General features: G+C 44.8%; 1 long non-coding RNA gene across 1 annotated transcript in view; it reads right to left on the bottom strand.

Moving 5' to 3' along the window:
• Positions 1–6,280, bottom strand: part of LOC109308921 — a 15,141-nt gene extending 8,861 nt beyond the window's left edge. The window contains exon 1 of the long non-coding RNA XR_002100738.1: positions 6,134–6,280. This is a non-coding gene — a long non-coding RNA (uncharacterized LOC109308921). The remainder of the gene's footprint in view (positions 1–6,133) is intronic.
• Positions 6,281–8,523: the final 2,243 nt, after the last annotated feature.

Below are 8,523 nucleotides of genomic sequence, written 5' to 3'. Positions count from 1 at the left end.
TTTTTTGGAGAAGGCTTGAATTGACCAGCTTTGTGCTTTTGCATTAGGATGTTGCTATAACATAGAAATAGATGTCACCAATCCAGCTGGATCAGCTGTGTTGGGATCTGTCCCAACACAGCTAATCCACTTCATTGACTGAAATGTATGTTGCCTATTGGTTTGCCCATCAACACTACAGGACAACAGGTGATGTGTTCTTCTGGGCCTTGAGAGGCTGCGTCCTGTGCACACTAGGAATTACTGCACAGGATTGGGCCCCTCAAGCTCTGGGAGCACCTGACCAGCTTTCCCTACTTACAGAGATGTAGCCTGGGGATCTCTGGTGCATGTCTGGGTAAGCAGGAAAGTCACAGTTCCTCTGCTTACTAAGATGCACCCTGAGTAGGCACTCCCAGGCCTTGAGGAGCCCAATCCTGCACAGGAATTCCTGGGTGCACAGGATTGGGTTCCTCAAGCCCCCAGAGGTGTTTAGAGAGGCAGGTAGCTCCAGCCTGCTGGTGCTCTCATGCTATAAAATAAACAATCACCCACCATTAAACAGCAGCAAAAATTGATACATACCAGCTTTCTCATGGTCACAAACTTTGGGCTTTTATGGCACGATAAAGGGGGCATGGACTTTTGTCAGCTTAGCCTTTGTGCTGCCATTAAAATGTTTATGGAAGCACAAAGACAGCAAAAGATGATGTCTGTTTCCACCCACTGATATAAATCTCAGGCCAACAACATTACTTTCTGCTTAAGCACATGGTAGCAAATAAAGTTTTTCATTACACTGATCAAAGAATTCTCTTGTAGCCACCTACAGCCCCCGGCATGAGCACCTTGTACACATTGTTAATGACTTCCAACCCTTCTTGAACAATGATAACTATCTCCAGGGAGCCATGGGGGGCAAGCCTGTACTGTGTAAATCATTCTCCCAACCTCAAACAACATATCTCCAGCAACAGACTTTATAAGTCCTATTCTCATGAAGCCACCAGCTCCAGAGTCAGGTGGCAACTGTGTCCCTTATCGACACAGATCACATCATCACTGGACCAAACAACATGGATTACAACAGGGGTGACAAGGACACAGCCTGTGGGCCACACGGGATGGCTCTGTGTGTTGCACACAGCACCTGCTCCCGCTTGCAGCCTAGAGTGATGGAGCAGCTGCCATGTGCAGCACAGCCTCAGAATGGCCGTGTGCCATGCTGCTGCTCCAGGGCTACGTTGCATGCAACAGCTGCTTTAGGGCTCTGGGACCACACTGTACATGATGCCCACTCCAGCCCACATCCAGAAGCAGCAGAGTGGCTGTCATGTACAGCACGGTCCCAGAGTAGCCGCTATATGCAGCACAGCTCTACAGTGGCCGGAACAAGACTCCAGCCACTCAAGGACACAAACTGGGTCTGGCACTTGGGGCCAGTCTGTGGACCTGTCCCACACCACTCATCCAGCCCACTTATTCCTTTTGGTCTCTTCAACTGACCTTTACCTTTAAGCAGTGCCTCTTCCTTTCCTCCCTCTTTCCCTATATATCCTTTGTATATAAATTATTTTATTTATTTATATCAAGTATCTCTGCTATCTGCAAGTTCGTTCATAGCATCTGATCTCAGGCTGTTGCCTCTCTGAACCGTATAGTCTCTAAGGTGCCACCTTGTCTGCCTTCCAACTCACTGAAGTGTATAGTTTGGCTTTTTAGTTTAAAAACTAAGAAAAGAACTGTCGGAACAGGGAGCAATTACTAATGTGGGGAGAACAGAACAAAAACAACTTTCTGAACCTACTTCCAGTGAAGTCATTGGGAAAATCACCATTCACTTCAGTGGGAGCAGTATTCAGCCCTTTGTCCATATTCAGAGATCTTGTTTCTGAGAAGCTTTTGCTTCCTGCAGACGGTTATTAAGTGAGCTTAAACTGATTTTGGTTCTTGATTCAGTTCTTTGTTCTAAAAAAGATTTAGCAGGAGCTTTGTGCACTGTAAATAACATAGACAAAGATTTATTAATTGTGTGTGTGTGTGTATGCACACATATGTGTGCACTCTCTTAGTGGTCTGACTGCTAAGAAACCTGAACAAAATACTTCATGAACATCCAATGGACTTGACTTCCCTTTTGCTAATTTTATACTGATGTAACTCCACTGATGTCAAAGGAGTTATGCCAGTTTAACACTGGAATGACCAGCCCAGTGCAGTTATTGATAGACAAAAGTGCAAGGAAAGAGTATCAGAATCTCAGAATCTGGCCTGGTATTTTTTTTGGGTGGCAGAGGTATAATAAATCTACCAGATACCTAGTGAACTCCATTCAAATATACAAAAGAGTAACGGCACTCTGTTTATTCCTGGGGGAGGAAGTTTGGCACAGTAAGGTTGCTTGCCTGGACAGAAGATGCCCTGTGTGACCTTGAGCAAGGCACACATATTGTCCCTGTGTGGAACCCATGGAGGAAGCATTCCTGTTGCCAGCTCCACCAAGCCACTTGTAGGCTGCAGTCTCTCTAAGAACAACATTACCTTGTTATGATGCAAACGAAGTGTAAGAATGTATTTCAGACAGAAAAGCACATTTTTTTCCTTCAGTTGCCTCACTTAAATATAACTGAATTTCTCAGAAAAAATTACCTATGATGAACAGAGGTTAAGAACAGAAGGTTTCAGCTCAAGAAGCATTTTTCCCTTCCTAGTGAATTATAAACATCTGAACTTTGAGGTAAAAATATAAAAGTGAAGTTAGCTTTAATTGTGCCTATCTTCAAAGTGCATGATGATCTGTTTTACATTTGACTTCCCATATACAATCATAATACTATTCAGTATTTGCTTCCAAAATTTTGGAGGAATTCTGAAATACCAGAAAATTCTGTGATAATATTTCTACTCAAATTAGATTTTGAAATATGTATCTATATCAATCTATATATCTATATCTGTCTATATTTATTTAGGCCTACGCTGCTTTGGCATTATGTCCTAGTGTGCCAGGCATAAAAGCTAAAAAGAGTGCATAATAGTTTTTTGAGAAAAAGTAAAATGCAAAGTAAAGAGATGTGCTGAGAAGGCCCAGGTGTCACCTGGCACTCCCTAAGATGTAACTCTCAGCTATAAGCTGAACTCCCACAGGTGGTGCAAGCTGAGAACTATAATAATTTGAGAAAGATCAATCACCTTTTCCCCACTTTTTAATTTCAATTTTTCAAGTCAGTGCTGTCATTCAGCTGGACTAGTATGCAGCACAGGAAGTGCTTGAAGCAATAGGGTAGGGCCAGGGCATCAAAGCCAAGTTTCTGTCATACTTCTGTTTCTAGATGTGAGGTCTGACATATCAAAAATGAGGCTAGTTTAAATTGTTTTGGCTTGGGGTGGTTTTCCAGGGGCTTAGGCAAAACTGCTTAGACAAATCTGCTGGCCACACTGATTCTGTGCTTCATGTTTAGGACAATTTTAAGTCTCCTTTGTGTTGCGGTATCAAAACTAGAACAAGGCTGCACTGGGATCTAGGCCTATAGGGGAGGTGACATATTAGGTGTTGTAATATGCCAGCTCTGGGAATACTTGTAGAAATCATTTGTTTATTTTGCTTTCCTTAGTCACCACCAAAAGCACAGTTAACTTTGGTGAAGTATTGACCTAGACCTAGTTCAGAGCCCTGATTCTGCAACCTACGTTCACAATAATAAAGGTTGGTGGTTTGGGTCGAAACTGTATTAATCAGCTAATACTTGCATCATAAAAACAACCACATTGCAGTAACCTTCAGGGATCTAGTCTTTACAACTTCTATCACTCTGCTTGTTCCAAAAAGGAGGTCCTACCCATAAAAAGCTCATCCTTCAGAAACGAGACTGTAGCTGTTTCTGTTCTTTCCTCCCTGAAGTTAATGGGAAATTAGGACTTTGAGTGATGCAGCCAACAAGAGGTGAACTCCTGTTTGTATTTATTATGATGATGTGCAACTTAAAATATTACTAACTACCTCTTAAACTATATAGCAGCTGTCAAGAGAGGAAGGCCTACTACATTTGGCTACACTCCATTTTCATGGAAAGAGTCAAAGGAGGGGGTCAAGTTTCATTTGCAGCCAGCATATTCATTTTTTTTTAATTTTGTATTTAAACATTAGTTTATAAAATTAATCTTAGAATTTAAGGGTTTTTTCATATTATGGTTTAAAGCTATTAATTTTGCACTCAATAGAGAATGAGAGACAGTCACATTTTTCTTTGCTTTTTTGAAAGTTGTAACAGAATAGTGGCCACAGTTTTGCACACTTACACTAGTAAAACTTGTATCTGCGCAGCATCAGGGACTTGTGCAAGAATATGCTTTTGTGAATGGGCAAGACCAATTGGTATACTCAGATTAGGCAAGCTTAAAAGATGGGGTTAATGTTTCTATAAATTTTAGTAACTCAGGCCATATTTGATACACAAGCTTTGTGAACTCCATTTACAATATGCAAACACATGATGCTCAGAATATCAGAAGAGTCTGAGTTGCAGTGAAGAGAAAGGTGAACCAAGCAGGGCATGCATGTCTTAGCTTGCAAGGCAGTTTACTCTTCAGTTTGCTTTGAGTAAATTACATTTTCCACAGCTGCTTCCAAATCCATAACTTACACTGCAAAACAGTTGATGTTGTCACATTCCAGATGATTTTTAGACTGTGTTGGCCCAGCTGAACTTTTATTGGCTACGTTTCCAGGCCCTCATATTTCTCAGCTCCTTTCAAGTTGTTGGAAGCAAAAGCCAGACTGCTACCCTTATTGCAAGAAAGAATCCTAGATATACTTGAAGCACACCAGCATGCAGTCTGTTTTGTGTGCAGTAAAATGAGTTTGAGATGAAAAGAAAGATGTCTTTTTATGTTTATGCAACTCCAAGTATTGAGATTAGATTTGCATACTGAATTTTGCCAGGATATATGTAGCACCCTCAGAGTAAAATGATAGCAATGAAGTTGGTTCCCTTTGAAATTAATGGGACAATTCTTATTGTCTCTAGGGAAAAGTGGATCAGCTCCTAACTGAACAATCTGATGGGCTAGCAGCAGTGGTCTCTTTTAGAATATGCAGCATACATGCAGCACAGTTGGTATACTCTTTTTAAAGAAATGTACAGTGAGCATTTCAAAGATTTCATAGACATTACGGCTGGAAGGGACCTCGGAAGATCATCGAGTCCAGCCCCCTGCCCCAGGAGCGGGAAGTCAGCTGGGGTCAAAGGATCCCAGCAAGATAAACATCCAACTTTCTCTTGAAGGCGTTCAAAGTAGGTGCTTGAACAACCTCCGGCGGCAGTCTATTCCAGACCTTGGGAGCTCAGACAGTAAAGAAGTTCTTTCTCATGTCCAGCCTGAAACGGTCACGGAGGAATTTGTGACCATTCAACCTCGTCATTCTTTGGGGCGCTCTGGTGACCAGATGTTCCCCCAGATCCTGGTGAGCACCCCTTATAAACTTATAGGTGGCCACCAGATCACCCCTGAGCCTGCGTTTTTCCAGGCTGAAGAGCCCCATAGCTCTCAGCCTCTCATTATAAGGTCTGTTTTCCTGACCTGATCAGGCGCATGGCTCTCCTCTGGACTCTCTCAAGTTTCTCCACATCCTTTTTGAATTGTGGAGCCCAAAACTGGACTCAGTACGCCAGCTGCGACCTCACCAAGGCTGAGTACAACAGGAGAATGATGTCCTGGGATTTGCTTGAGAAGCATCTATGGATGTTTTGCTTGCTTTACTAGCTCCAGCATCACATTGATGGCTCATGTTCATCTCGTTGTCAGTCATGACTCCCAAGTCCCTTTCGTCCATAGTTGCAGTCAGTGTAGCACTGCCAAGCCTATAAGGATGCTGCAGGTTTTTCTTCCCAAGGTGGAGAACCTTGCATTTTCAGTGTTAAACACCATGAGGTTCTTGTCCGCCCATTTCCTGAGCCTGTCAAGGTCAGCCTGGATCACCCTCCCAACAATTACCACCCTCTGGGTCTGACCATGGAACCAATTCCCCAGCCAGCAGATCGTGGTGAAGCCAAGGCCACAGTTAGCCAGTTTTGCTAAGAGGCGATCATGGGACACCAGATCAAAGGCTTTTTTAAAGTCAAGATATATGACATTAATCTCTTCCCCTGGTCACCTGGTCGTAAAAGGAAATAAGATTGGTCAAGCAAGATCTACCCGCAAAAAACTCGTGCTGGCTATACCTCAGCATGTTGCCAATGGCCAGTCTGTTAAGAAAGGCCTCTTTGATAATCTTTTCTAAGACATTCCCCAGGACAGAGGTCAGGCTGATGGGCCTCTAGTTTGCCAGTTCCACTTTCCTCCCTTTCTTGAAGGTGGGCACCACATTGGCCTTCTTCCAATTGTACAGGGTGTGAGCCAGGTTGCAGCTGTTGCCTCGGTGGGTTCTATCCCCTGGTGTTAAGTTAGCGAGTGGGAGAGGTAGACTTGTAATGGTTGCAAGGAAGCTTTTTTTGGTTTCTTACTTATGCACCACTGATGTAGATGTGGCTGCGCAGGCAGTTACACTTAGTTCAGTCCCAAACAATGACAAACAATGTCTCTCACTTGTGCACCACCGGTGTGAATGTGGCTGCACAGGCAGATTCAGTCCCAGTTCAGATCAGAGACGATAGGAAGAAAACAGCAAAATGCTGGATCTATATTCGGGTGGGGGATAATTAAAATGCTGGATCTATGTTGGGGTGGGGGATAATCGATAATCGTACATCCATCCTCTTCTGGTGGAACGGATGCAAGGTAAACTGACGGCTCTCGGGTTGGGTGAGGGCGAAAACAATAAACTGCTGGACTTCCCGATCGGCAAAAAAAACAATTTTCAGAGACAGAAGAAGCCGTGGGAAGCTGGCCAGGCCTACCCACTTAGCGGTGGAAGCTCCAGCTTCTGCTCCTGCTAGCTGACCAAGAGTGATGGATGCTCTGGCCTCCATGCGGTATCTCTCTGGTGCCAGCGCTGGGTGGAAGCTCCACCCCAGTCTTTATAGGCCAGATGACAAGCCCAATTTCAAGCTCCCCCATTGGTCTAAAATGTTTGCAGGGTTTTTCACAGGGGACGGGGTTTCCCCAGCACATGGCCAGGGGCCATGCAGACGGGGTTTTCCAGCACATGGCCAGGGGCCATGCAGGGCTTTCCCAGATGGTGAGGAGAGTGCTTGGCGGCACCTGTTGCTGGGCAAAGCTAGCAGAGCCCAGCCGGAGTGTGACACCAATCATTGGGCACTTCACCGGAGCACCAGGAGTTTTTAAATATCCGTGCCAGGGGCTGAGTTATGACTCTCGCCAGCTCCTTGAGTACCCTGGGGTGTAAACTGCCAGGGCCGGCTGACTTGAAGGTGTCCAGCCTCTCAAGATGTTCCTTCACAAGGTCAGCATTGATGGAGGGTATAGAACCTCCCTCACCTGGGCCTTCCTGTCCCATAATGGGCGGAAGCGTCCCTTGGGACTGTTGAAAAATCGACACAAAGTACCCATTGAGCAAGTTGGCTTTTTCATGGGCGTCAGTTGTCAGTTGTCCCATCTGGTTTAGCAGGGATCCAATATTGTCCTTGCTTTTTCTCCAGCCCCCCACTTATCTAAAAAAGGACTATTTATTGTCCTTGATACTTGTAGCTAGTTGGAGTTCAGCTAGTTGTAGCCAGTCGCAGCCTTGGCTTTCCTGGTTTGCTCCCTGCAGGTCTGGACCAGTGCAGAATATTCCTCCTTGGAGGTGGATACAGTCCTCCATCCTTTGTAGGTCTTTCTTTTTAGATGCAGGAGGTCTGCTAGTTCCCTGCAGAGCCAAGGGGGCTGCTGTGCCCTTTTGCTGCCTTTCCTCCAAGATTGGATAGACTTTGCTTGTGCATCCAGGATCACTCCCTTGAGGAGCAACCACTCATCCTGAATTCCCCTCCCCTTTGGGTCATGGTCCCTTAGGGGCTCACTGACAAGCCTCCTGAGCTTGTCAAAGTCAGCTTTCCTGAAGTCGAGGACTTCTGTATTGCTGACTGACTTGCTAGCTTTATGGCGGATGGTGAAGGTGATCAGCTCATGGTCACTGTCACCCAGCTTCCCTTTGATCTTTAACATCACTGATTAGGTCATCCCCCATTGCCAGTACTAGGTCGAGCAGTACTTTACCTCTCATCAGCCCGTATACTTCTTGAGTCAGATAGAACTCATCCATGCACAAGACAAAGCTTTGCGACCATTTAGATTTGGCTGAGCGCTCTTCCCATGAGATGTCTGGGTAGTTCAAGTCTCCCATAACAACCATGCACCAGAGGTGTGCAGCTTCACCCAATTCCATGGCAAACTCATGGTCAAGCTCTTGATCCTGGATAGGAGATCTTTAGTAGACTCCCGCCACTCTCAGAGCCACTCTAATTAAAGTGACCTCCCTTCCCCCCCAGCCTCTTGAAACACATGTATAAACACACATAATGACTAAAACAGAGGTGAAAAAGTAGCTCCTCTGCTGATTCACCCACTCTTACATTACTAGTTGGTTTTTCACAAAAAGATTATTGA

This window comes from Crocodylus porosus, unplaced genomic scaffold, assembly GCF_001723895.1.
Source record: "Crocodylus porosus isolate Cpor-Errol unplaced genomic scaffold, CroPor_comp1, whole genome shotgun sequence".
NCBI lineage: Eukaryota > Metazoa > Chordata > Crocodylia > Crocodylidae > Crocodylus > Crocodylus porosus.
The sequence above is the reverse complement of the archived record's forward strand: the minus strand, read 5'-3'. Positions and strand labels throughout refer to the sequence as shown.